Genomic DNA, 15,045 nt, shown 5'->3' with positions numbered 1-15,045 from the left:
TGAAGATAGCTTTGAATTTTGTTTTGTTTGTTTTTTGGTGAGGGAAGGGGTGGGGGTGGCAAGATAAGGGGAAAAAGATGGATAAACTTCAGATGAAGCCATCATTTTGGAAGAGCCACTATTTTTATATTGTTTGCAAACCCTTTGCCAGGGCAAACATTACAGAAATGGCACTTTCCTTTCGATTTATCTACCTTTCTCCTTTATACATAGATAGACAAATAAAAATGAATCTTTCAAGAAGCAGAGTACATGCCATTTCTATATATTTTTCAGATAGCTTATTTTTATTCAGCTTAAAGCGTAACCTATCATTTTTATTCAAGACTCTATCCAGCCTCTCTCTCTCTCTCTCTCTCTCTCTCTCTCTCTCTCTCTCTCTCTCTCCCCAAGCAAGTCTTCAAGAAGCCCTGCTGCCCTGCTTTGTTCCAGAGAGTCTGCTAAAGGCCAAACGGTGGAGATAGCACACCCATCTGGTTTGTTTTCACATCCTACGAGAAGGGGTTGAGAGAGCCCCCTCCAGTGGAAGGAACAAGGTGGATAGGAATAAGCATTGCCTTCTTTGTGTGTGGTTAGCTCCTCTTGTAAAGACTCTTAGTATCTGTGGGGAAATAACACCACTGAATGAAGCTCACCCAGCAAACAGGAGAATTTGTTGTCAGTGCTCTGAAATACTTACACATAAAGATTCCATTTCAGTGTCCAAAAAAAAAAAAAAAAACAACAACAAAAAACCCCACAAGCATTTCACTTCTCTCTTCATCTTTTTCTGTCTTTGTTGTCCTCCTTTCTCCCTCTACTTAATTCTAAACAGCGTGTGGATTTCATGTGTGTCAACCTTAAAGCATCTGCTAGAAAATAACAGCCAAACCTGTATAGGAAATAGGAATAGATTCCATGTCAGAACAAAATTAAGATCTTGATGCCTCACCGTTTCCATAATGCTACTATCAGGCTTGGTGAATGAGTATCACAGGAATACCAAAGAGCGGTGGAGCAAAAATGAATACTGAGATTTATAAAATGGCCAGTGTCCAAAATAGTAATATTCACAGGGAAGTGTTTTGACATCCGAGAGAACCTCCATTTTCCTTCAGCACTGAGCATGCTTCGATTCGGTAGCAGTGATGTGATCAAATACATTATCACAATGAATTTCAAACCACTCTCCTCTTTTTCGGCCCTCCAATTTTTACAATTACTCATCACCCCAGTTTTAGAATAAGAAGGGACTTAAAGTGCAGAATTTGAAGTCAGGTGATTTGAAGCTGGAATCCTTATTCCGTTTTTCTCCAAATGCCTGGTTTTGGGTACATGAATTAATCTTTCTGAGCTTCAACTGCCTCTGTCGTGTGGGGAAACCAACAGCCCCATTCTCACAGGGCAGTGGTGAGGATTAAATAACAATCTATATCACACATGACATAAAAAGCAATGATAATTATCATTGCTAACATTTACTGCAGACTTTAAAATGTATCAGTCACGGTTTTAAGAGTCTTACACATATTAGCTTATTAACAATGAAGTTATTGGGAAGATTAAGTGAGTTAATTCATGTAAATGAAATAACACACTTACGCCTGACACAAGCTAAATACACTATAAATGGTAATTAGAATAATAATGGAATCATCAGAATAACCTTCTAAAAACGGAATTATCAGGCCTCTTACACAGATGCGAAAACCGAGGCACAGAGATGTTAAGTGACTTACCCCATATTGAAGGTTAGAAAACAGTGAAAAGATTCAAACAATCTGGGCCCCGAGCCTACAATTTTAACCATTGTGCAATATGGAAAAGTCCTTCATAAAATATAAATGTGATGTAAACAATATATTATATATGCATGTATCTATGTGTATGTATGTATGTATGTATGTATGTATATAAATATAAAAACATATATGTGGTTGAATTCCCATATTAAAATAATGAAGTTCTCTGATTAAGTTTCTACCACCCAGTCCAACTCCACAAGTAAGAAATGAAAGTTATGAATGGTGTCTGGCCTGATTTATATTCTGAAATTACCATATTCTCTTCTCAGTACCCTTCCTGCCCATATTTTCCTTTCTGGCTGATGGGGCTTGTTCAGCTGGGCTTTGTGTGAGTTACAAAGCAGCAACAATTACATGAGGGAGTCCAGGAGCATGTTAACCACAAAAAAAAACAGTTGTCATAAACACTGTGCATCTTAATGCAGTGCTTCAGTCTTTACGTAAGATTAATTAAAGAGCAGATGTTCTGTCGTACCCGGTGTTAGGTATGGTTATCTTTGAGATTCCAGCTCCTCCGTTTGCTGGGTTTTAATGTGCATCATTATGCATTTTGAGCCTGGGGCATGAGTAGTCAAGTGGTAAACATTAGCTATACTGCACTGTATTTCCACATGCACCTTCACTATTAGGCTGACTAATAGAATTCAATTCTATTTTCAGCTGAATCCTCTCAATTTTCATTTGCTTCTGACATGTTACATGGCAGGAGGACAGAGCAAGGCAAAATGAGGGAGAGGGAGGCAACCACAGCACTGTTCGTGCATAGACCTCAAGTCAGCAAGACGGCCCCCTTCTGTCGGGTTAGACTGTGCACACCGAAACATTGCCTTCCTTATCTCACAAACCCTGAAATTTCACCCTCCTGTCCTCCTCTCAGAGGAAGGCACTACAGATAGGGCAAGAGTTTTCTGCTGTTGTTGTTAGGAATTGGAGGCACTAAAATGAATTCTGATTTCCGAAATGCAACTCCTGAAAATTGATGTCAAAAAATTTTTCAGGCCGTGATCAAAGTCTGATATGAATTAATTTGTCATTATAACACGGCTCCACTTGCCAGGCATTTCAAGCTAGGGTTTGGAAAAGGCAGCAGATATCTGGGTTGACAATTTCATTTAAAGGATAGAGAGCTTTCTGCTTTCTTTTTATTGGTATCTTGATTTAATGAACACACAAACAGACCATCGCCATATGCTCCAAATACCAGCTTGCTGTTCTTCAAGAAGCAGCTTGGGAAAATGCCAAGGCAAGAAGCTTGGAAGAAACTTGAAAAGGCTTCAAGACATATCTTTGTAGCTTGGGATAGCAAATGCATCAGTGATTAATTACGCTGGGGTTGGACGTGAATAGGAATGCCAATAAGGCGTTCGTAGCCCAGCAATTGTGGGCATGTTGGCCTGATAATAGAATCCTTCCTGTTTTGATTTCCCAAGTTTCCTTTCTGTTGGTTACACATTCACATGCGGGTCAGAGGCATACGATGGCAATGTCATGCTGCTTCTCATTACAGAATCATTAGATCAGGTGTGACCACCCTCAAGTAGGAGGAGTCCCTAGGAAACAGGAGCTCCAGAATTTGTGCCACAGAATTCTTGTCTGAAGAGAAATCCATGATAGTCTGTTCCTACCAAAATCCTCCTGTATTTCCCCCATAGATACTAAAAAACAGTTTCTAGAGCAGCTTTGCTCTGCTGGCCATTCCATTGATGGACTCTCCCCTAGAAAATGATCCCCCTCCTTCAGAATCCAGAGCTTGAGTTAGCTGAGATTTTTAGAGTCAGAGAGGTCATCATCCTTTTTTTCTTTGAACAAGGTGAAGGAGGAGTAGGAGAGGAAGAGAGAGAGCAGGGCCTTTTTATCCAGAGCAGAAAGCTTAATTGAGGCTCATAACAGGAATGAGTGGGAATTCAAGTGCCAGGATCCAGGAAAGCTCATTTGAAAATGACAATTTCAACTCAAGTCTTGAAGCATGTGTTATCTACTAAATTCAACTCACACGTTTTTTTTCTGTCCTGTGTTTCCTGATCTGATAATCAGCTCATGACCATGTGGAATGGCTTTCTGTCACCCACAGGGAGTATTCTAGAATCCTTTGTCATACACGATTCTTTCTTTATGTCCTGATTCTGCTTTATGGTGCCCACTTCAGCTCCTGTCCTCCCCTACTACACCCTCCATTCCTCTTATCATACTACTTGCAGCAGGGTGAAGGCTGCTGGCCCTTTTCACCTTTAGGCTTCTGCATGCTTGCTCCCTTTACCTGAAATGCACTTCTCCACATTGTCTTTCTAAGAAAAATTCCACCTCCATCCTCATCTCGTGCTTTGTCCCAAATTTCTCACTAATAGTTATGTATCTGTCCTTGAAAGACCCACCAACACCTCAAAGCAAACATATTGAGAACTTAACTCATCTTTCCTTCCAAACATTCTCCAGTTTGTAACCCCCAATGCCTTTTAATGGTACCTGCAGACTGTAAGGCCACTAACAACCAAAATACCATTTTTTTTTACATTTAACAGCTCCTTCCCTTCTAACTCCCTGATAACCAGTCACTGGGTAATTTCTGGTGGGTACACCTCCAGAACCACTCTCCTTTTCAAAATCTCTATATCCTGCCTAAATGGTCTCCCAGGTTTTCCCTCTCTATTATCCCTTCCCTACTTCAGATGTTGGTTTTTACCTCTGATGGCTTATTGCGATAATCACCTAATTGATCTCTTTTCTTTCCAGTCTTTCTCTGTTTCTATCCATTTTACCTTGAGCCACAGGATTAAATTGTGAGGCTTAAAGTATTCATTCTTCCAGTCAGTCATTCCATACATGTGAGCATATGTGCCAGGTGCCAGGAAGGACAGCACTTAAGAACAGAATCCCCATCTTCATTTAAAATATCAATCGGTGACTGACATTTGGTCACTTTTAATTGAGAATTAAGTAAATGGTTGAATGAATATATGAATGAATAGGACTTATAGTTTAGTTGCAGAGAATAGTTATAAAATCATCAGAAACTAAATATTAATAAAATATTAGTGTTTCAATGAAATATTTTAGGACAATCTATACTTGACTGCTAGATGAAGGATATTAATTAGCCTTCTGGACTGATCTAATCAGAGAACACCTCAGAGAATATAAGGTAAAAGAAAGAGAACTAAGGTTTATCACAGATCCAGTTCTATACCAGGTGACATGCATATATTTTTTAAAGTACTTACAATAACCCTATAAATAAGCCCATTTTACAGATGACTTAACAGAGGCTCACAGAGGTTAAAGAGTTTGCCTGCGTTCATCCAGCTATAAAGGGATAGAATTGAAGTTTGAAGTAAGGAGTATGTGGTTTCAATGCCTACATCCTTCCACTGGGCTAAGGTGGAAAGTAAAATGTGGGTGTGAAACATTTCAAACAAGGCTACATAAGCCTGGGTTATCAGTCTGATATGGAAGGCCTCAGTAAAGGAGGGGTCAAATTTTACTCTCAAATTTTGAATCAAATGTCTGGGAAGAACACAGGAAGTGCACTAAGGGTACCACTTTACATCAGAAAGTGATTTACTTACAGTGGTTCCTTACATTGGGTTACGGCCCTCCTGGGCTCTCCAGTGCCTGCAGAGCATCAGATAAGGGCAACTGTAAAAATGGAAAATGACCCTGAGAGCCATGAACTTACTTTCTAAGCGTTTTTGGTACAACTGGTCAGACTGTGGTCTGATGTGATGGGTTTGGTTGGTTAACACAAGTCTGAGTAGGTTAAGGATGGCCTAATAAGATCTCTTAGAACTCAGCAAAACTTTATATCATACTAGGACAGTCTTCCTTCCAGACTCAGGTACTTCAAATCTGCTCATTCGATGTCTGCTCTCCCCTGGCAGTATCAAGAACCTCATTCTATTGTTAGAATGATCTAATAGTTAGAAAATTGCTTTGTCCCCTGGCTGGCATAGCTCAGTGAATTGAGCACGGGCTGTGAACCAAAGTGTTGCAGGTTCGATTCCCAGTCAGGGTACATGGCTAGGTTGCAGGCCATGACCCCCAGCAACTGCACATTGATGTTTCTCTCATTCTATCTCCCTCCCTTCCAACTCTAAAAATAAATAAATAAAATCTTAAAAAAAAAGAAAATTGCTTTGTTTTTTGGAATCAAAATCTACCTTCTTGATATATTCATTGACTAGTCCTGTCTCTGTTAGTGCGTAGAAACATAATCTCTTTCCTATATTTCATGGCAGCCTTTGTATCTCCCTTCAGTCTTTTCCAGGTAAAAACGATGGTGTTTGTTCACAGGGAAGGAGAACAACCTTTAATCCACACAGTACTTTTATTGCATATGGTTATCTGTCCAATCATCTCCCCTTTGCAAATGTGTATATTGAGTGTTAATCAAGGTCAGCAATATGCCCAAAGTCATAAAGCTCACAAGCAGAGGAACAAGAGAGAGAGGCCCATGTGATACCCAAATCACTATTATTTCCACTACAAATTGCCACCTTCAACTTTCTCTTGGATATTTATTTACAGACAATCTTGTTTGCCCCTCTAAATTTAAGGTGACTCAAAGAATACTTAAATAAACTGCACAGTCAAAATATATATAAGAGGGTAACAAAAAAAAACCCAGAATATTTCTAAAGAATGAAGACAATTATGCCGGATATCTGCTGTTAGAAAATATTCAATTACATTTAAGCATTGTATTTAGCTGTGAGCTTCCTGGCACTCAAAGCAAAAAGAGATGTAAAACTAGTTTCAAATTTATCACCATAGGATAAAAGAAAACTAGTAACTAGTTTATGAGAAGAGAGAATGTTTTCCTGCCACTGCACTCTTAAAATTTTCAAAGAAGCATTTAACACATAGCTGTAAAAAGAATTCATCACTTAGATGTTGAGTAAAACAACAGATGATGTCTTCCAAGTGGCTTTACAGAAGATGAAACAACAGTCTCCACACAGCTATTTCTTGCAGAGATTATTAAAGCAAAGGGGGAAAAAAACCAACATTGCTACTCTGTGAAGGCAATTCTAAAATGAGCAAAGCCAATACAACTGCCAAGCTTGCATGTGAGAACAGAACCCAGGAAAACTGAGGAATAGGCTCCTGTTACTGACTCATTAGAACCTTTTAGAGGTTAACCCTGCTCAGACTAGGGTCTACCCGAAAGAAATGTCCTCACATACATGCTTGGAGAATCTCATTTTTTGGTAGGTTTAATGTTTCCACTACTTGGCCATTTCATTTTAGATGTCCAAATGGTTACTTCCAGCTCATTCTCTTTATTGCATTTTCCAAGTTCCTAATTTCAACTCTTGGCACTGCATTTCTCCCCAAAGATCCTTCCACTTGATGAGCCCCAGGATCTTCCTTCTTCAGGTTCTGCCCCAGCCAAGGACATAGCCCAGTAGGCACATACATGGTCAGCAAATCCCTTGAAGAATGTCTCAAAAAGCAATCAATTCAATGGTACTCTGAAAGAGCTATAGCAATCTATTCCAGACTGAGCTTTCTGGCAGCACCAAGGGTACAGTTCCTCTGTGTGGCTGAACGATGCAAATTCCATTGGCTTTTGATATGAGACATTCCAGTGGTGCAACAGACACTCTGTTAGGGCAATTGTGGATCTGACTTTACTTTCCCAGATGAAGGGGTGAGGTAGGCTATAAAAGTGCTTATAGAGATAATCAAAATTTTCTTTAAAATGGGCTTTAGATCTGCTTAAGAGCTCACACAAATCTCTGGTTGACTTCAGAACATAGGAGAAAATTTTCCCCTCATTTGCCTTTGTTTTTAATTATCTTAGTTGAAAAACATTAACACAATTTTAAATAAAATGAGAAATTTACTTACAGTCCACCATCTACCCATCCCCATCAATCTGACTTCCTTTTTCCATGTTCTTTTCTAGTCTCTGTCCATATACAGACATGAATTTTTAATTACAGTTGTTGCATAGACTTACTTTTATACTCTGGTTTTTTCACTTTGCTTCATAAGTACTTTTCTTATTACGTGGTTAGCACATGGTGTTCATAATTATCATTTTTGATGGAGCTACACTTCCATTAAGCAACTGCATTATGATTTAATTAAGCATTTCACTACACAGACATTTAAATTGTTTGAATTATTTGGGTTATTGACACAGGGCAACTTCAAAGGAGTCAAAACATATAAATGCAGTTCTTTATATCTTATCAAATTAATTTTCACAGTGAAAATTCCCATTTAAACACTCATCAGCAACATATGAAAATATCATCTTCACCACAGCCATGCCAATACTGGGGATTTGTATTATTGTCCTAATAATAGTTGTAACAGACAGTGATGTTGCCCATCAAATATCCCTTCCTTCTTGCTAAAGAGCCTAGATTTTATCCAGGTTTCCATCTCTCTTTCAAGCAACTGAGAAATAACTACTGATTGGTTGAGGACAATCTTAAAAACCTTATTTTTTTTGCCAATGAGACTTGGGAAGTGGTCATCCCAGAGATTCTAGGAAGGGTTTCTTTGCTCCTAAATAAGACAGATGGAACAACCAAATATAACTGGATACTCTATATTAAACTGATAGCATAACCACAATCATTATACCATGCAACTACAAAGAAATCTTACAATGTACTTGGTAGGGATTTTGTTTTTAATTATAGTGACATTGATATTGTAATTTTATTTTATGTGTAGTGTTTATACATATACCTAATTATCATTATTTTTATAAACTGAGATGTTAACTTTAAGGGAAATATGTAAGCACAGTATAAAATAAGAAAGTCTAATATTATATTTGAATTGATATAGATTATACACATATGTGTGAAATCTATATATCTTACCTATTTCCATGAAAAGGAGATGGAAGGAATTATAAATCACCATCAATAAACATACCCAACAACATATCTTGGTTTCTAAATGCCAGTTCCTATCTAAGGGAACAACAACTTCTATTGTAGAAGTGGCTAGCCTATGTTTGGGACAAAAAAGCACATGGTTAATCTTACATATCTTCTTGTGACAAAAAGCAAGGGAAGACTCAAAGACTAAAATGGTAATGTCAAAAGCACAGAGAAGACAAGTGAAGGAGTTCCAGCTGACAAAATTTAGGACAATTGAAGCATCAAAAAAGTAATCACTGTAATTGATTGTAACATATTGAATTAAAAATAAATGTATATGTCCATAGTAACATTTAAATAAAAGGAGTGTTTTATTTACAGAAAAATGCAAATTAATAAATGTGAAAGGAATGACAGAATTAGATACTGCTATTTTATACCCTAATAATCAATTGAAGTTAAGTATCATCAATGGACACTGAAATCATTAGGTGAGGAAGAGCATAATGGCAAATATCATCTCCTTTCCCCAGATTAGCTACTGAACTCTGAAGGAAATATATAACTTTGTAATAGAGACACATGATTATCATTACTGCAGGTGATCAAACTTAATACCATCAATAGTAGGATAGCCTGACATTGTGCTTGATATGCTGCAAGGTGCAGTACATAGAATCACCCATGGAGTTATCTTGCCAAAAATAACCTAAATCTACCCAAGGCACTGGCCCTCATATCTGGATATACAGTGAATAGAGAAAAAAATTAGATAACTCCATAAGGAAACAATCAGATAAATACAGGATGTAATACATTTTATAAAGTCTAAACTCTTCAAAACATTAGTATAAAAAAATAAAAAGGTAGCTAGATTAAATGACTAAAGACTCATAAGCAAATACAATGGGCATATACTGACTGGATTCTAGATTTAAAAATGTAAAGAATATTTAGGGGCTATTGGAGATTTGAACAAGCTTAAATTTGAAATAATATTATGGAATTGTTTTTACTCTCAAGTCTGATAATTGTACTGTTCTCATACAGGATATTATCCTTACCATTAGGAGATGCATGCTGAGGTATTTAGAACAAAGTGTCATTATATTTGCACTTCACTTTGAATGGTTTGGCCCAAAAGACTATTCTATTTCTCTATAATGCTTAAAATTTTTCAAAATAAAAAGCTTATAAAGTAAAAAAGTGATGGATGAGTAAAAACAGTTCTTCCTCCACTAGATGTTATCACTTAGCTGTCATAATCAGAAGGACTATGCTGATAGATTGAAAGGCATACAGCAAAAAAAAACAACACACACACACAACAACAACAACAACAACAACAACAACAACAACAACAACAAAGAACCAGGAGGGGAGGGAGAGGAGGAAGAGAAGAAGGAGGAGAAGGGGAAAAAAGAGAAAAGAACCAGGTTCTTGATTTCTTGAGCCACTGAATTAACTAATGTTAAAGCCACCTTGCCTAGTGTTTTCTTATTATACCAATTATACATTATTCTTACTTTTTAAACTAGTTGAGATTTTGTAACTTGCAAAAACGTTCTAACTATAAAATAAGTAGCAGGCATCAAAAGCTTACCATGTGACATCTACCATGATAAATACAGTAAAAATAAATGCTTGACATGTCAATTTAGGTCTTGAGTGGACTTTTTAAACTTATATTAACATGGCATAAACAACATTCTTGCTTCTCTCTACAAAACATGCTTCTTTACCCAGTTGCTCAAGGCTGAATCCTAGAGATATCTTGATTCTTCTATTTGACACCTTACACAACAGCCAATCTATAAGTAAATTTATATTCCTCTACCTTCAAAATATACCCCAAATCTTTTCTTTTTTTGATCCCAACTGCTACAGTCTTGACTGAAGCTTCCACTGTCTCTCACTTGTACCACTGCAGTAAGCTCCTAATTGACCTCCATGCATTCAATTTTGTCCCCTGCATCCTCTCTCCACACAATAGCCAGAGTGACATTTCCCTGCTATGAATGATCTGATCATTTCACTGCAGAGCTTAATGCCCCTAAGGAGTTACCATTGAACTTTAAATCCAACCTTATTACAGTAGTCGATAAGGCTCTACAGAATCTCTTCAACCTCACCTGGAACCATTCTCCCTTAAGGTCACCACATTATAGCACAAATACCTTCTTTCTGTTCCTCAAATACAGCATGCTAATTGTTATACCTAGAGCTTTGGCACTATGTCTTCTCTTACCTGAAAGGCTCTGCCCCCAGATATTTGCACTGTTGGATCCTTCAGACTTGGATTCAAATCTTAAGAGCATCAAGAATCTCTTCAGAGAGGTCTCCTCTGATCACTCAACACACTCCATGCAAAGTGCTCATCATCACTCTCAACTGCCTTTGTAAAAGTAAATAATATTTCAAATGATCTTGTCCATTCATTTCTAGTTGTTTTTTGTTATTCCTCCTCCCCAAATAAGATGTGAGTTACATAAGAGTTGAAATATTATTTGTCTTATCCTCTATTTTATCCCTTATTCCTAGAATAGTGTCTGGTATGTAGTAACATGTTTAATAAATATTTGTTAATTGAGTGAATGCCTATAAGATTCAATGTCTCTTAACCACACTTTGCCATCTTTCCATGAAATCATATGTATTACCACATCCATTCAGGTTATGGTTTACTTGTTTTGAATGCATGCACCCAAATTTCTCAGTCTTTCTTCTATTGTTGCAGTGAAGGAGCAAGAGAATAATCTCTCCGATGACTTTTTTTAAATTTATAGTCTATTTGTTTTCTTTTTCTTTCTCCTCTATTGCTTGGAAAATGAACATTCAATTTTAAGTTATACCAGTGGTTAGTTTTAAGTTTCATAAAAATATATTTTACTGATATTGCTCTAATTTTCAGCATTAAGAATACAATACACACCACATACATATGCAAACATATGTATTCTGTATGTGATTAGGAAATCAGCATAATATGACATTTCCTAACTTATCAAATCCTATTTTTGGTAGGATTTATAAAATTTTTGTCCTAGGTTATTATCAAATTATTAGCATTATATTATTATTTTCACTCTGTGTATTTTCTCTTTTAAGAATCATTTACAATGTTTATATTGCAGCTTTTTCTTCCCATACATGTCTAGTTATGAATTAGATATAATTTTATGTTTAAAATGTTTTAGTTTACGCTACAAGTCCATTTATTCTATGACTTTTCTTTTAATAATGTCTTTTTATTCATCTCAGATATCTGAAATATATCTCCAAGTAACTTTTTAAGAAAGATAATGGAGAAAACTATTTTCTGTATCCTTGCTATTTGATAGAGTCTCTACAGCTTCTGTATAAGTGTCATAACTTGACTAGGCCACAAGGTTTTCTTCCCACACTATATAGATGTTTCTCTATTGTTATAAGACAAAACACTGGGACAGCCTGGAATTTATTCCTTTTCGGATGCCCTTAAATTTTGCATAAGTATTTGCAGCAGTTTTTTTTTTTTTGCTTTACTTAAAATTTTAAAACATGTTAAGAATGTGCCTATAATTTGTTATTTTCATTAACTTCCTGATAATCATTAGTTTATTTTAACCTAGAGCAGATATAAGCAAATGTTTTCTATAAAAGGTCAGACAGTAAATATATCAGGCTTTGAGGGTCATATGGTCTGTCACAATTATTCAGCTCTGCCATTCTAGAGCCCTTCCTCACACCATCACTGTTTTCCATCTGGGATTGCTACAGATATAAAGAAACTTGGGAGGATTATATGGCCATGAGGCTTGGGGAGCAAGGTTTTGTTATTTCAACCTGCAGATGATGTTAAAATCTAGCAACTGATAGCTAAGCAGAAAACTGAAATCATTGAGTAAGGAAAGGGCATCCAAATGTATTTAAAAATTAAAGTGCTACAAGAAGTTCTGGAGAGAATTCAGGAAGACATGGATATGAGGAGAGAAAGCAATAACTAAGACAAATGCATAATCAAGTGGTTCTAGAGGGGCATCTGGGACAAGTGTGCTTGAATCAGGCGGATTTTTATTCAGTCACCCATGGGGAGGTTTTTTACTTGTTTCCATCTTAAAGGATGGGATTCGTATCCATCAATAGCCCCTGCTCAAAGACCTTCAGTAATTGCCTATAATTTATGAGATAAATTTCAAATAACTCAGCATGAAATCAAGGGCCTAATGAATCTGGTCCCAACAGCACTTTTTTTTTTTTGTAACTCAGCATCTGTCTTTCTCTCTCCTCCATACACTGTATATTCCATTAAATAGCCAATTTCCTTAGTGTGTCATATTCTCTTATAACTCCATGCCTTTTTCTTTTCAAAATGTTCTTTCTTCTCTCTGTTTTAAAAAATAAATCTTTCAACATTCAACTGTAATATCCAGCTGATAATTATGGTTGAAGTTTTTTTCTTTTTTACTTTTTTACATATTTGGAATTATTTGTAACAGCATGTGTTATTTTTATAATAGAATGAAGTGTATTTTCAATTGCTTAGTATATTAAGGATCACTATCTATAACATCTAAATTTCCCTTCTGACAATTCTCCATTGACCTACTGGAAGTACTTGATTTCTCATAAAGCCTCCAGAATTTGTGTGTATGGACCATGCCTAGTCGTGTAGGTTAACTCCACTGCTCTCATCTCAGGGAGGTGGTCCTGGGTTGTTGAGGTTGTTTTCCTTGATCCATGACTCTCTGACTTGAATAAGGGGTGGGAGGAGTAAGTTACTTTGGATTTAGGTGTTCCCATTGCCTGAGTTCTTATGGCCTCTCTGACTTACAGGTTTTTACTAAGGGAACCTCTTAGCCAGTGGCTGCTTCCATCTGCCCTCAATAACTTGCTTAGATTAAGCAAATGTACTCTATTATACCTCCCCTCGAGCACATCAGATCCTCTGCGACTAACCTCTATTTCTAGCAATTGCTTTATCAACCAGTTTCAACAAAGGTTTCAACCAGCTTCCCCCACGTGTAACCTGACAGCACCCTGCCTGTCACTTCCTGCCCTGCAGTGTTCTAAGATTCATGGGAACCAACTTGGCATAAACCAGAAGCATGGGAGACTTAACACACCTTTGGGTAGTCCTCAATCAATGGGAATGGGAATAATGGATAAACGTTCCTCCCTTCTCTTCCCCTGACTAGATGGTTCTTGATGTATTCAGTAAGACTTCTCAGAAGAATCTGGAGCTAATCAAGCTACTAGCCACTTATAGTGGTGGCCAGAGCAATAACACATCCTATGATAAGCCTTCCCTTCATCCATGTTTCATGCTGTCTGTCCCTCACTACATTCATCTTCAGATTTTGTAGATGTTTTGGAATTTTCTATCTAAGAATTATATCATTTGCAAATAAAGACCATTTTATGCTTTCCTTTTAAGTCTGCATGCCTTTTATTTCTCTCATCTTATTAAAGTGACTATAACCTCCAGTATCACTTTGAATAAAAGTAGAAGCAGACATCTTTGTGCTCATCCTGATCTAAAGTTTCACCACTATGCTTGCTCTTTTTCACTGTAGCCCTTTTTCTCACTCTAAAAACAGGTGAATTCTTATAAGTAAATTGTACTTCAACAGAGTTTTTTTTTTAAAGCTAATCCACTAGAAGAAATACAGGCGAAATAAAGACAGTTTTAAATAAGCAAAAATTAAAAGTTTATGTTACCTAGAGAACCTTACTAAAAGAAAACTAAAAGAACTTCCCCAGACTTAAGGTAAATGACATCAGATGAAAATCTGAGTGTAGAGAAAGAAATGGAGAACATCAGAAATGCTAAATATGTGACTAAATAGAAAAGATTATACTTTTTTCTTCTCTTAATTTTCATAGAAGACCACTAATTACTTCGGACAATTTTTTATTGCTGTTCAATTACTATTGTCCCCATTTCCCCCCCATTACCCTCCCCTGTCCTGCCCACACCCAGCTTCCACTTTCAATCACCTCCCCTGTTGTCTTTGTCCATGGGTCCTTTATACATGTTCCTTAACATCACATCACGAAGTCTTTAACATGCCTAGATAGAATAAGTGACCAAAATAGCACAACCATGTAGTCATAAATAAAATTATTATAAATGGTTTTCATATTTTATGTGAGTGAAACTATATTAACTTTAAGTACACTGTGGTGAGTTAAGTATACATAATGAAAACCCTTGAGTTACCACTAAAAACCTGGTACAAAGAGATATGGCTAAAAAGGTATTAGAAGAATTGAAATGGTATGTTAGAGAAGTGCAATTAACCAAAATGAAGCCAGGAAAGAAGAGGGAAAAAAACTACAAAACAGATAGAGCAAAGAAAAAACAAATTACAAATGATAGGCCCAAACATAAACAATTCAGTAATTTCATTAACTATAAATGGGCAAAACATTTTAAC

Source organism: Phyllostomus hastatus, unplaced genomic scaffold (assembly GCF_019186645.2).
Source record: "Phyllostomus hastatus isolate PE091 unplaced genomic scaffold, TTU_PhHast_1.1 phas_contig_34, whole genome shotgun sequence".
Taxonomy (NCBI): Eukaryota; Metazoa; Chordata; class Mammalia; order Chiroptera; family Phyllostomidae; genus Phyllostomus; species Phyllostomus hastatus.
The sequence above is the reverse complement of the archived record's forward strand: the minus strand, read 5'-3'. Positions refer to the sequence as shown.